The sequence below is a fragment of the Brassica rapa genome, unplaced genomic scaffold (assembly GCF_000309985.2).
Source record: "Brassica rapa cultivar Chiifu-401-42 unplaced genomic scaffold, CAAS_Brap_v3.01 Scaffold0546, whole genome shotgun sequence".
Taxonomy (NCBI): domain Eukaryota; kingdom Viridiplantae; phylum Streptophyta; class Magnoliopsida; order Brassicales; family Brassicaceae; genus Brassica; species Brassica rapa.
In genome coordinates this window covers 52,262-67,482 of record NW_022610487.1, presented here as the reverse complement: position 1 = coordinate 67,482, position 15,221 = coordinate 52,262, and the positions used below count along the sequence as shown (strand labels likewise).

At 49.4% G+C, this 15,221-nt stretch overlaps 1 non-coding gene across 1 annotated transcript; it reads right to left on the bottom strand.

The window, feature by feature from the left end:
- Positions 1–1,105: 1,105 nt before the first annotated feature.
- On the bottom strand, positions 1,106–1,211 carry LOC117130553. The gene has a single exon (XR_004453907.1). It is a non-coding gene; the product is annotated as a small nucleolar RNA R71 (small nucleolar RNA).
- Positions 1,212–15,221: the final 14,010 nt, after the last annotated feature.

The following is a 15,221-nucleotide window of genomic DNA, read 5'->3' as shown; positions in this document are numbered from 1 at the left end:
GCTATGTCTGAGTAGTTCAACTGTTAGATCAGGGTTTAGATAGGTTTGTGGGATTAGCCCCAAACTATAGATCTGCCTTGTTGTGATATTCATGATAGCTTTGTATTCATTGCTTGTTTTAGCCTTGCTAACTATAACTTGATCATAGGATTGCATACTCAAGCACCCTTGTTATCCCATCCTGACATCTATCTATCATATTAGGACTGCTAGAGAGGGCTAACCGCCAATTTAGCATCTTAGTAGGGCATTTCATACTCGCGCATAGGCCTGGCTAGAACCCGTCGATCGATGTCCTCAACTGACTATCGATCGACGTTGGCAAAGGTGTATCGGTCGATGTCTTAATAGACCATCGATCGACACTCTCTCGTTGTCTGCATACTAACCGTTGAGATACGAGATCTAGTCTGTTAACCAGTGGTACATGCGACAGCTGATCACTGAGTTAAGCGAATGAGCTCTAATATATCATGCATGCAACAGTTAGGCATCTATAGGTATTATAATCTCCAGCACCTGAATAGTGGCCCTGTATCTAATATCATTTCCAACCAAGTTACATTTATTATTTACTCGCTTGTTACTATTGCTATTTCATCTAAACATTTACAACCTTTAGAATTAATAAACACTAGATTTAATTGTTCCTTAGCTCCTTGTGGATTCCATCCCTAAGTACTACATCTGAACCTCTTTTGATGAGAGTAACACTCCTTAGGGTAATTTGAGTGGTATCAAATTTGGCACCGTTGTCGGGGAGCTTTGATCGCCATTAGATTTAGTTTTATTGATTCTTATTCTTTTCTCTGCCCCCTTTCTAATATCTTTTTCTTGTCTTTTCAGGTGTATGCCCAGCAGATACCCTACTCTGGGTTACCGCACGAGCATCCTATGGACCATTTGGAATGGTTCGAGAATCTAATCGCTGCTATTCGGATGGAAGGAGTCCCCGAAGATTACCTGCTGTGCAAGCTCTTCAGATACACGCTGAATGGAGAAGCGATGCACTGGCTTAGGCAGTAACCCATGGGATCTTTAACATCCTGGAGCGACATCAAGAATGGTTTATTACGAAACTTCTTCGATGAGGCGCGCGCTGAAGAACTTCGGAACAAAATTTTCACATTCTCGCAGAAGGCTGGAGAGTCCTTCAAAGATGCGTGGATTAGATTTAGGTTCTTCCAGCGAGACTGTCCACACCACGGATTTAACGAAGTGCAGCTGCTAAGCACTTTCTTCCGAGGTCTCACCTTACAGTATCAAATGGCCCTTGATATTAGAGCTCATCCGTTAGAAGCTGTGAGACTTATCGAAAACCTTGCTAACAGCAGCAGCACCAAAAACACTGACTCTAAACGGAAGAAGTCTGTAGCCTCTATCGGGAAGGAACAGATGGATGAAGTAAGAGCTAAGTTAGATGTGGTGCACGAGAAGGAGAAGAAAATGTGAACTACATCGGAGGTACCGGATTCCAGAAATTTGGAAACCAGGGCGGAAACAGAAACTTCTTTCGAAATGGCCAAAGAAGTAACCAAAGTTCACAATTTCAAAAACCCTTCAACAACAACAAAAGCTACTCGAACTCTTACTACCAAAATCCACCACCCCAGACTCACGAAAGCAAGATCGAAGAAATGCTTGATCGAGTACTGTTGGGACAACAACAAATCACCGTGAATTTCAACGGTAAAATAGACTCCGCCTACAACAATCTGAACACCAAAATCGAGACCTTAGGGACTCAGGTGAGAAAACTTGAAACCGAAGTAATTCAGACGGGTGAGACTATAAAGAGGCAAGAAGCTTTCTCTAGAGAGGCAGGAGCCGACAAAGGGAAACACCACGTAAATGCCATCATAGATGATGATTTATGGCAAGTGGTGAAAAATGAAAAGCTTGAGGAAGGAGACTTCGATATCGAAAGCTCCATGAGTCTCGGCGGATCCCAATGGTGTCGACCGATGTCGATGAACTCACATCAATCGACATACCATGATGAAGATCGATCGACGGATTACTCCAGTCATCGATCGACGTCGTCTGCCAAATCGACTGAATGCAATGCGGTTCGAATTCTAACTCATGAAGAATTCGCAGCTAAGCATCCTCACCCACCCTCCCCTTTCTATGATAAAATCGATCGATCGGTTGAGCCAACCATCGATCAACAGAGTGAGTCCGACGTCGATCGTCACAACACACCTCCCATCGATCGACAGGCACCTCTGACATACCGAGTGCGGTTATCCTCAATAGATAATGATTACATCAACGCACTCAGACCACCACCTAAACCATTAGCTAACCCACCCGAACCAAAACCGAACCCTTTAAATAGTTCACCTGAATCAGTTCAAGAAGCTGAAGGGAGAAGGTTAAGGAAAAGAAAGGAGAAGATTCCTAAAAACCTTAAGCGGGAAGCTAACGATAAGGAGATGGATGGTTTCACTAAAAGAGTCCTCAGAATCCCAATCGAAAAACCTTTTGATGAAGCTTACTTCACACACCGGTTGTGGATGTTCTTCAGAGAAATAAAGGTAACTGAGGAGGACATTAGGAGAATGTTTCATCAAGTCAGAGAGAAGATGAAACACACGATCACATTGACGAAGAAGAGTGATCCTGGGAAGTTTGCAATACCATGCATAGTCAAGGGTGTTGAATTTCCCCACTCAATGTGTGACACAGGAGCATCAGTTAGTATCCTCCCTAGGATCATGGCAGACCAGCTTGGTTTGACCATCGAACCTACAACGGAATCCTTCACCTTCATGGATCTTTCAGAGATACGATCAAGAGGAATCATAAGAGATCTGGAGGTACAGATTGGTAATGCCCTTGTCCCTGTAGATTTTCATATCCTAGACATCGGCTTAACTGGAACTCTTCACTTCTGCTTGGAAGATCTTTCCTAGCTACAGTAGGAGCCGTATGTGACATGAACAAAAACAAATTGTGTATAACGCTCATAGACCCAAACATCCACTACGACCCCATCCGACCTAAGAGAAAGGTCATTAATTCTGTGGATTACGGGAAAGAACTTGGCTTCATTGGCGCATGCCATTGTGGAGCAGAGTATGAATCAGAGTACGAAACAGAGTACTCGAAATCGATCGACACCCCAACCTTTCCATTGATCGATTCCAATGAGTCAACGGTGACCGATGACCGCAACAACACGTCACTCGACGTAATGCACCCAGTTGACCATTTCGCTTCACCTAATCATTGTTACCAACACTTTGCTTTCCAACCTCCAAGCAAGAGAGGACATGATGATTATTCCATAGGCAGTTGGGCAGACAGTGGTTTCCATGAAAGTTTTGCAGTTGACACTGTAATTACTTCACCTAATGAGGAACATACAGAGGAACACGATGAGGATTATTGGAAAGAACGTGCAATAGAAATGTCTTTGCAGGATGAAAGACTTAAAACACATAAGTTCACCAACACGTTTCCAACATCGTTCGACGCTGTGCACTCCACATCGGTCGATACCCACCCTCGTCCAGCAAAACAACCGCTCACGTCGATCGACACATGTACTGGAACATCGATCGATATTCGCGCCGCAGTGAATTCAGGAGCAGGAGAATATTCCCTCCCCAACTAGGTTTAAAGATACCTATATAAATCGTTATGCACCCCCAAAACCACCTACACACATCAGAGCAAACACACAAGCAAAAAAGATGAACACTCTTCCTTCTACATCAACAGAAAAATCCATGAAGAGCAATCATCTCAAGAACACAAGTTCTGCAGAAATTACTCTGCCATCAATCGATGCAACTGTATCTACATCGATCGATACTACTCTAAACCCTAATCTTTATATTTCTAAATTAAATATTAATGCAAACATTGATTACGGTTTTCTAACACCTGATGAATTTGGTATTTTCAGGGACCCATATGGCAACGCACGTGCAATGGATGGAAGGATTTTACAAGTGTCCAGAGAGGACATAGCAGACATCCTTCAAGTAGCCAATGGACCCGACAACCTATTCTCACAGCAACGTGGCACTCCAGACATCATTCAAACAGATCCTAACAACCACGTAGGAGTCGCCACAACATAGATCAATCCAGATCAATCACGCCAACCAAAAGGGCAAGCATCGATCGACGATACATTGGAGACATCGATCGACAGGGTAACACCAACGTCGATCGATAGAGATGAACCAACGTCGATCGACAGATGGTAGAGGAAACCAAATTTTGTGTTTCCTCGGAATATCCTTGGAAATTACTCGGGATATTCCGAGGATTTCATTTTCCGTCGGAAAGTCCATCAGAATACCGCTGTTTTCTTGTAGTGGTGTGCTGACGGACACACACGGACACACACGGACAGCCACGGACGTCCTGTTTGTGCTGACGGACAGGCACAGACAACCACAGACGTCCTGTGTGTGCTGGCGGACACCCACGGACGTCCTGTGTGTACTGAACAGACAGCCTACGTGGGCCAAAAATCACCCAAACAGTCCACAGGAAGGGTCAGCGTGCTGAGTCCAAGGACCAACGTGCTGATATGTGTACTGATAGACAGCCACGGCTGTCCTGTGTGAGCTGACGGACACACACGGACACACACGGACAGCCACGGACGTCCTGTGTGTGCTGACAGACACACACGGACGTCCTGTGTGTGCTGACGGACACCCACGGACGTCCTGTGTGTGCTGACAGACACACACGGACGTCCTGTGTGTGCTGGCGGACTGTAACGCCCGAATCCGGCCTCTCGACAAGACTGAACCTGTTTTCTACTTAATCAATTTCTTTGCTTGTTTGATTCATTTTTAAGTCTTTCATCTACTAAGTCATGTTCGAATCTGAGGTTCTAAATCAATTGAACAGATAGCACAGCAGAATAACAATGTGTAAACTTTGTATTACTTAGAAACATGAGATCCAATACATAACTTCTTAACAGTTTCATAGACAATCACTAGTTCGTCCCTAGCATCATCTAACCACACGTTACACAGCCTCTCACTGACCGAGCCTTCACGGCTCCTTGGCTTGACCAGAACCATCCTTAGTTCCTGAAACCACAACCAGGTAAGCATTAATCATAACCGAGAATAGGCTGCGGTAGTGTTCGCCTTAAAGATTTGGCGATCATATTTATATGGGGCCAAAGTCCAGATACTTACGGACCATAAAAGTCTGAAGTATATATTTACCCAGCCTGAGTTAAACTTAAGGCAGAGGAGGTGGATGGAGTTCGTGGCCGACTACGACCTAGATATCACTTACTGTCCGGGCAAGGCCAACCTTGTGGCTGACGCCTTGAGCCAGAAACGAGAAGATGCTGCGGCCGGTAGCGGAACGGATGAGCCGGATGAGGCGGGACGTTTCGTCCGTTTAAATACTTTGAAACGTCCCGCCTCATCCGGCTCATCCGTTCCGCTACCGGCCGCAGCATCTTCTCGTTTCTGGCTCAAGGCGTCAGCCACAAGGTTGGCCTTGCCCGGACAGTAAGTGATATCTAGGTCGTAGTCGGCCACGAACTCCATCCACCTCCTCTGCCTTAAGTTTAACTCAGGCTGGGTAAATATATACTTCAGACTTTTATGGTCTGTAAGTATCTGGACTTTGGCCCCATATAAATATGATCGCCAAATCTTTAAGGCGAACACTACCGCAGCCATTTCAAGGTCATGGGTGGGGTAGTTTCCCTCATGTTTCTTCAGCTTCCTTGACACGTAAGCAATGACCTTCCCATGTTGGGTCAACACGCAACCGAGTCCAGTGTTGGACGCATCCGTGTAGACCACATAAGGTTGGTCTGCCTCCGGGAGAACCAGGACGGGTGCGCTAGTTAAGATATCCTTAAGTGAGGAGAAACATCTCGTACACTCGTCAGACCATGTGAACTTAACGTCCTTCCTAGTCAACCGTGTCATCGGCTAAGCCAAGCTTGCGAATCCCTTCATAAACTTTCTATAGTAACCTGCCAGCCCAAGGAAGCTTCTAACTTTCGTGGCACTGCGTGGTCGGGGCCAATCCTTGATTGCCCTGATCTTCTCTGGATCCACTGAGACGCCCTGGTCAGAGACAATATGACCGAGGAACCCAATACTATTTTGCGAAAAACTGCACTTGCTGAGTTTAGCAAAAAGTTTATGCTCTCGTAATCGTTCCAACACGGCTCTCAAATGTTTCCGATGAGATTCCTCGTCCTTGGAGTAAATCAGGATATCATCAACGAAGATGATCACTGATTCATCCAAGAAGTCTCGGAACACGCTGTTCATCATTTTCATGAATGCAGCAAGTGCATTGGTCAGACCGAACGCCATCACTACGAATTTGTAATGGCCGTACCTGGTCCTAAATGCTGTTTTCCTAATGTCATTTGGCTCTATAGGTATCTGATGATATCCCGAGGCCAAATCGATTTTTGAAAACCACTTAGCTCCTTTCAGCTGACCCAACAGCTCGTCTATCCTGGGCAACGGATACTTGTTCTTCACAGTTACCCTGTTCAACCCTCGATAGTCGATGCACAGACGAATGCTACCATCCTTCTTTTTCACAAAGAGGACTGGTGCACCCCAAGGGGAGCTACTTGGCCGTATGAACCCCTTGTCAAGCAATTCTTCCAATTGCTTCTCAGCTCAGCCATCTCGGCCGGAGCCATTCGATACAGACTCTTGGACAGCGGAGCTGTCCCTGGTTCCAGTTCAATCTGGAAAGGATCGGACCTATCAGGGGGGACACCCTGTAGCGACTGAAACACATCCTGGAACTCGGACACCAACGAATCCTCGCGTGGGTCTAACAGAAAACCAGAATTGTCAGGTTCTGTAGTTGTCATTGTAGCCAAGAATGACTGACAACCCTGTTCCAGCATCCGAATCGCTCGACCTGCTGAAACCACTACTTTCTCTTGAGACTGACACAGACCTTGGTACTCTACCGGGTGAATTCCATTCTCCAATTGCACACGACCCTTATGGCATCGAGAGTCGCTTGGTACTTTCCCAACCAATCCATACCTAAGATCACATCTTGATTCTTTAGGTGGACACATACCAGATTCACAGGGAAGACCTTTCCCTGGATCTGTACTGGGATATTCGACATGAGACCTAGTGAGTTCATGGCTTGCCCACCGGCCGCCCTCACTATCCCAAAATTATCACCAGAATCCAGACAGAACAGACCCTTTCCGACCAGTCCCGGTCTCACAAAACTATGTGTAGCCCCTGAGTCGAAAAGCACGTGGGTTTTTACCCCACCGACCATGAGGGTTCCAGAGATCGAATCAAAGGATCCGAAATCTCCGTCTTCTCGTGACAGTTTATACACCCTCGGTGTTGTGGTTGGTTTGCCTTGGGACGCCTTTCCTGAATCTCCACGGCCCTTCCTCTGACTTCCTTGCTGCTTGGGACACTCTGATTGGAAATGTCCTTGCTGGCCACAATGGAAACAGGTCATCTGGCCGCTTCTCCCAGACTGGTTCGGTCGAGGACAGTTCTGAACCCCATGGTCCATGCTGCCACAACGAACACAAGCTCCCTTGGCCTTCCAGCACTCACCGGGATGGTTCCGTCCACATTTGGAACACGCAGGTCGGCCACCAGAGGTCTTACCTCCGTCCACCTGGTCCCATTTTCTCTTTTTATCATTCGTCTTGCCCAATGGGCCAGACTGTGGCTTAGCTTTAAGCTTAGATTCCTCAGCCAAGTTAGACTCCAACAAAGCCACCCGTTCCACCAGTTCTCCAACGGTGTTCAAAGTGCGGATCGAGCAGTGGGTCTTCAGTTCCGGCCTTAGGCCTCGGATGAACCTACAGACCTGGACTGCTTTGTCCTCCAGCTCTCTTCCAACAAATCGTCTGAGTCGGTTGAACTCTTCGTCGTACTCCAGTACGGTCCTGCGGCCTTGGACCAAATCTAGAAACTTAGCTTCCAGACGATCCCAAGCCTCAGCAGGAAAGTATTTGCAGTTGAATTCAATTTCAAAGTCCGCAAAACTTGTGAGACTTCCATTGGTGCGCTTGTCCACTGCAAGCCACCAATTATGCACGTCCCCTTCCAGGAAGTGAACCGCAATGTCTCGTCTGTAATCCTCTGGACAGCGAGTTGATTGGAAGTTTCGGACTAGCCTACTCCTCCACTCATCTGCCACAACCGGGTCGGTGCTGCCTAAGAATTGCTTCGTACCCAGTCTTGATAGATGTTGAAGCAAACTCAAATAGTCAACCTTCTTTACAGACCCTTCCGGTGGATCGATCTCGATCACCTCAACCGTGTCCACAGTTGTACCCGTAGCAATAGGTGTAGCCGTAGCTACAGGTGTAGCTTGACCAACTGATGAATTCACTAGTGGAGTGAACAGCTGAGTCATAACCGCCACCTGATTACCCATTACTTTCAGGGCCTCTAACAAGTCCTCACGGGACAGTACTGAGGGCATGTTGGCCGTTCCCTCGGCCCTTTGCTCACTCTGGTCACCATCACGGTTAGCGTTCGAGGATTCCACTTCCTCGTCGCTCTCCTGGTGTTGCTGACCTTCTTGTTGTGTTCCCGTAAGATTGGCCTGGTCAGTCGGTAACACATCACCGGTGTTAGTTGCAGCCGGCTCGGTTGGTAACCCGGACAGATTAATTCCATCCGCGGCCGCTTGACTTGACAGACCAGCCGTTTTCTTACTCCTTCGGGTCTTTCCCGATTTGCTTTTCCCAGCCTAAGACCATCTCCAATGGTACTCTATAATTTTCTCTATATTTTACTCTAAAATAGAGTAACTCTATTATAGAGTTGGATTTGCTCCAATGGTTCACTCTATAATAGAGTTACTCTATAATAGAGTGAAATATAGAGTATTCTTGTTTTTTCACTCTATATTTGGAGTAAAAAAAATTGGATTACTCTATATTTCACTCTATTATAGAGTAACTCTATTATAGAGTAACTCTATTATAGAGTGAACCATTGGAGCAAATTTAACTCTATAATAGAGTTACTCTATTTTAGTGTAAATTATAGAGGAAAAAATAGAGTGCCCTTGGAGATGCTCTAAGGATTCCAACATTGTTAGGACAATATATACATAACATAACCGTGACAATTAATCCCTAGACCTAACTATCAAACCTCACCGTGAGACTGAATCAGCTGGCTGCGTGTGTGTGGACTACATAACCCAACTATCCTAGACTCAACCTGGCGCTGATACCAACTTATAACACCCGAATCCGGCCTCTCGACAAGACTGAACCCGTTTCCTACTTAATCAATTTCTTTGCTTGTTTGGTTCATTTTTAAGTCTTTCATTTACTAAGTCATGTTCGAATCTGAGGTTCTAAATCAATTGAACAGATAGCACAGCGGAATAACAATGTGTAAGCTTTGTATAACTTAGAGACATGAGATCCAATACACAACTTCTTAACAGTTTCATAGACAATCACTAGTTCGTCCCTAGCATCATCTAACCACACGTTACACAGCCTCTCACTGACCGAGCCTTCACGGCTCCTTGGCTTGACCAGAACCATCCTTAGTTCCTGAAACCACAACAAGGTAAGCATTAATCATAACCGAGAATAGGACTGGTCGATCCTACAATGCTTGGCTTGGTTCCTAGAACATTAATAAACCTCAGATAATATACTTATAAAAAGATATGAACCTGCCTACCGAATCCTAAGTCATTCAACCAACCACCCCTTGACTTAGAATCAGATAGACAGCCCAGAATAGATAAACAGAACACACGAATAGTCCAGATCATCCCGAAGACCAATCCGTCCATCCGGATAGAATCTAGGTGCGACCGGCCTAGATGAAGTCCGGCTCAATGGCCCAATGGACTTCCTTACCAAATCCGGACTTGGGCCTGGATCCAACGGCCGAGTAAGCCTCACGCCCAATCCGGTCAGGCCAATAGCCGCTCGGACCTTGCGACTCTTACCCTGGCCTGGACAGACCGTGTACTTGTCTCAACGGACAAGACATGGTCTGATCCCTAAGGAACAGACACGACCTGCCTCAACAGGCACCGTTTGGTACACGCACCCCTTCGGCCTTTGGTACCTCTTGGTCCTCGTATCACTTGGTGCTCGTACCACTTGGCGTTCGTAACCCTTGGTTACTTACATCCTTTGGCAACTCACAACCATGGGTAACTCGTGACCTTTGGCCACTCGTGCCTCTTGGGACATGCCCAACCGTTTAGTCCAACCGCCCAGTATATGGTGCGATTCGAACCGACCGTCTAACCGACCAGCGTCTAGGTTAGCGGTTTGGTTATGTCCGGCCAGTCTAGGAACGTGTCCCTTGGACTGAACCAACACAACCCTTCGTGCATAATCAGAAAGAAGAGAAAGGACCGGATAGAAACAATAAGAGGAGAAGTGGCCGGGTCTAATGAACCGTCCAGAGCCGCGGTGCGGTCACAAGGACCGTCCGTTCGGACTGGTGCGGCCAAAGCCCACCACATACCTTTTGAACCAGGTAAGGGTTCTCCACGCTCTTCTCCTGCTCTCGGTCTCCCATACTTGATCGGAGGTTGCTTCACAAACGATCAGATCGCCGGAAACCTAACCACCACACAATCGGTGTTGCTTTGGCCGGAAACTCTCTCTCTCTTTCTTTCTCTCTCTCTACGATTTCTCTGAGTATTCTACTCTGCATTGGATGAATGAAATCGACAGAGAGGACCCCATATTTATAGAAAAGAGGGGGTAACTCTTGCCCCATGAACAGGCATGACTGGCCAGCGGATGGGAACAATCGGCCAAGGGTTACACCCTCTCGGCCGCATGCGTCCCTTCGCCAATACCGCATGGGTTTGGGCCGGACAGAGGCCCAAAGCCTTACCCAACTCTTCTGGACTTAGCCCACGGCCTTGTCCCAAGCCCCAACGGTCCATGACCTCATGGCCAGACCCCATGGCCTGCCACCGGCCCAGACCCGGACCATCGGACCGAAACCCGAACAGTCCTTCCAGCTGAGATGAGCTGACCCCCAGCTGCCTCAGCTGAGTGAGCTAGTAGTCCAGCTAGTGGAGCAGACCTTGTAGTGTCCGAGCTGGAGTGAGCATAACCTAACTCCGTTGAGCTGGTTGAGCTACCCGATCCAGTCGTCCTGCTCGGTCTAGCTGACTCTCGACTTGTGTAAGGTTAAGTCTAAGTTTCTTACGTCCTTAACCTTCTTATCCGGCCATGGAACGCTTGCCATGATGTCTTAAGACCGACTAGTACGTTTCCTCGAACCATGGCCGTCCCAATGATCTTATTCAGGATCCGGGATGTTACACGGACACCCACAGACGTCCTGTGTGTACTGAACAGACAGCCCACGTGGGCCAAAAATCACCCAAACAGTCCACGGGAAGGGCCAGCGTGCTGAGTCCAAAGACCAACGTGCTGATATATGTACTGATGGACAGCCACGGACGTCCTGTGTGTGTGCTGACGGACACAGACGGACACACACGGACACACACGGACATCCTGTGTGTGCTGACAGACACACACGGACGTCCTGTGTGTGCTGCCGGAGACCCACGGACGTCCTGTGTGTGCTGACGGACACACACAGACACACACGGACAGCCACGGACGTCCTGTGTGTGCTGACGGACAGCCACAGACAGCCACGGACGTCCTGTGTGTGCTGACGGACAGCCACGGACGTCCACGGACGTCTTGTGTGTAATGAACAGACAGCCCACGTGGGCGAAAAATCACCCAAACAGTCCACGGGAAGGGCCAGCGTGCTGAGTCCAAGGACCAATGTGCTGATATGTGAACTGATGGACAGCCACGGACGTCCGGTGTGTGGTGACGGACACACATGGACACACACGGACAGCCACGGACGTCCTGTGTGTGCTGGTGGACACTCACGGACGTCCTGTGTGTACTGAACAGACAGCCGACGTGGGCCAAAATCACCCGAACAGTCCACGGGAAGGGTCAGCGTGCTGAGTCCAAGGACCAACGTACTGATATGTGTACTGATGGACAGCCACGGACGTCCCGTGTGTGCTGACGGACACACACGGACACACACAGACAGCCACAGACGTCCTGTGTGTGCTGAAGGACAAACACGGACGTCCTGTGTGTGCTGACGGACACCCACGGACGTCCTGTGTGTGCTGACGGACACACACGGCCACACAAGGACCGCCACAGACGTCCTGTGTGTGCTGACGGAGAGCCACAGACAGCCACAGACGTCCTGTGTGTTCTGGCGGACACCCACGGACGTCCTGTGTGTACTGAACAGACAGCCCACGTGGGCCAAAAATCACCCAAACAGTCCATGGGAAGGGCCAGCGTGCTGAGTCCACGGCCAAAGTGCTGATATGTGTACTGATGGACAGCCACAGACGTCCTGTGTGTGCTGACGGACACACACGGACACACATGGACAGCCACAGACGTCCTTTGTGTGCTGACGGACACACACGGACGTTCTGGGTGTGTTGACGGATACCCACGGACGTCCTGTGTGTGCTAACAGACACACACGGACGTCCTGTGTGTGCTGACGGACACCCACAGACGTCATGTGTGTGCTGACGGACAGCCACAGACAGCCACGGACGTCCTCTGTGTGCTGGCGGACACCCACGGACAACCTGTGTGTACTGAACAGACAGCCCACGTGGGCCAAAAATCACCCAAACAGTCCACGGGAAGGGCCAGCGTGCTGAGTCCAAGGACCAACGTGCTGATATGTGTACTGATGGACAGCCACAGACTTCCTGTGTGTGCTGACGGACACAGACAAACACACACGGACACACACGGACCGCCACTGACGTCCTGTGTGTGCTGGCGGACACCCACGGACGTCCTGTGTGTACTGAACAGACAGCCCACGTGGGCCAAAAATCACCCAAAAAGTCCACGGGAAGGGCCAGCGTGCTGAGTCCAAGGACCAACGTGCTGATATGTGTACTGATGGACAGCCACGGACATCCTGTGTGTGCTGACGGACACAGCCGGACACACACGGACACACACAGCCACAAACGTCCTGTGTGTGCTGGTGGACACCTACGGACGTCCTGTGTGTACTGAATAGACAGCCCACGTGGGCCAAAATCACCCGAGCAGTCCACGGGAAGGGTCAGTGTGCTGAGTCCAAGGACCAACGTGCTGATATGTGTGCTGATGGACAGCCACGGACGTCCTGTGTGTGCTAACGGACACACACGGACACACACGGACAGCCACAGACGTCCTGTGTGTGCTGACGGACACACATAGACGTCCTATGTGTGCTGACGGAGACCCACGGACGTTATGTGTGTGCTGACAGACACACACAAGCACACACAGACAGCCACGGACGTCCTGTGTGTGCTGACGGACAGCCACGGACGTCCTCTGTGTGCTGGCGGACACCCACGGACAACCTGTGTGTACTGAACAGACAGCCCACGTGGGCCAGAAATCACCCAAACAGTGCATGGGAAGGGCCAGCGTGCTGATATGTGTACTGATGGACAGCCACGAACGTCCTGTGTGTGCTGACAGACACAGACGGACACACACGGACAGCCACAGACGTCCTGTGTGTGCTGGTGGACACCCACGGACGTCCTGTGTGTACTGAACATACAGCGCACGTGGGCCAAAATCACCCGAACAGTCCACGGGAAGGGTCAGCGTGCTGAGTCCAAGGACCAATGTGCTAATATGTGTACTGATGGACAGCCACGGACGTCCTGTGTGTTCTGACGGACACACACGGACACACACAGACAGCCACAGACGTCCTGTGTGTGCTGAAGGACACACACGGACGTCCTGTGTGTGCTGACGGAGACCACGGACGTCCTGTGTGTGCTGACGGACACATACGGACACACACGGACAGCCACGGACGTCATGTGTGTACTGAACAGACAGCCCACATGGACCAACGTGCTGATATGTATACTGTTTGAACCGAGAACTGTCAACAAACTAGTGAATAAATGAGACGAGGACTCGTCAGTGGGGTTAGGAGAAATCTTCATGCTGAGCTTGAACCGGATGGAGACCACTCGAAGAGAACGGTCGAGTGACGACTCTTTGGTCGAGTGAGGACTCGTCGGTCAAGTGAGGACTCGTCGGTCGAGTGAGGACTCATCGGTCGAAGTACGGTCGAGTGAGGATTCGTCGGTCGAGTGAGGACTCGTCGATCGAGTGAGGACTCGTCGGTCAAGTGAGGACTCGTTGGTCGACTGAGGACTCGTCGGTCAAAGTACGGTTGAGTGAAGACTCATCGTTCGAGTGAGGACTCGTCGGTCGAGTGAGGACTCGTCGATCGAGTGAGGACTTGTCGGTCAAGTGAGGACTCGTCGGTCGAGTGAGGACTCGTCGGTCGAGTGAGGACACGTCGGTCGAGTGAGGACTCGTCGGTCGAGTGAGGAATCGTCGGTCGAGTTAGGACTCGTCAATCAAGTGAGGACTCGTCGGTCGAGTGAGGACTCGTCGGTCGAGTGATGATTTGTCGATCGAGTGACGACTCGTGGATCAAGTGACGAGAGAAAGATCTGCGCTTGAATGAACGAGACGAGGACTCGAAGAGAATAAGAAAAAGATGTTTAATGATTATAGCTGGACCCGGTGAAGGGTTGCCTACGTACCCTGAAAGGGGATCAAGCAAATCGTAGTTCTACAACAAAGGATCACAAGTGCTTAGGTAAAAGCATGTGGAGAGGTGTTTCTCTCTCTTGAAGTGGAGAGAGATGGATGAGAGACCAAAAGAGAGTCCAAGAGAGCCAAGAGTCCCCTCTCAAAGGAGGTTGGCTCCTTATGATTGAAAGTTGTCGTCTCGATCGCATGGGTCGGGACCGCGATACGACCGAAAATCCCTCGAGCATGTGTCTGATCAGGACATGCTCGTTAGTGGGTGCGAGTGCTAGTACGCTTGTCCGAGAGACAAGGTCGTTCTCGTGCGTAAGCATCGCTCAAAACAATTCGCGCTCCTACATGTTGGGAGATTGTTTTGTTATGTGACCGTGACCGTGAGAGCGAGTGAGTGACCGTGAGAGATCGAGCCAAGCGACTGCGAGAGAACGCTCGTCGGTTGAGTGAGGACTCGTCGGTCGAAGTGACGATAGAACAGTCAAGTGAGGACTCATCGGTCAAGTGAGGACTCGTCGGTCGAGTGATGATTTGTCGATCGAGTGACGACTCGTCGGTCAAGTGACGAGAGAACGATCTGCGCCAAGTG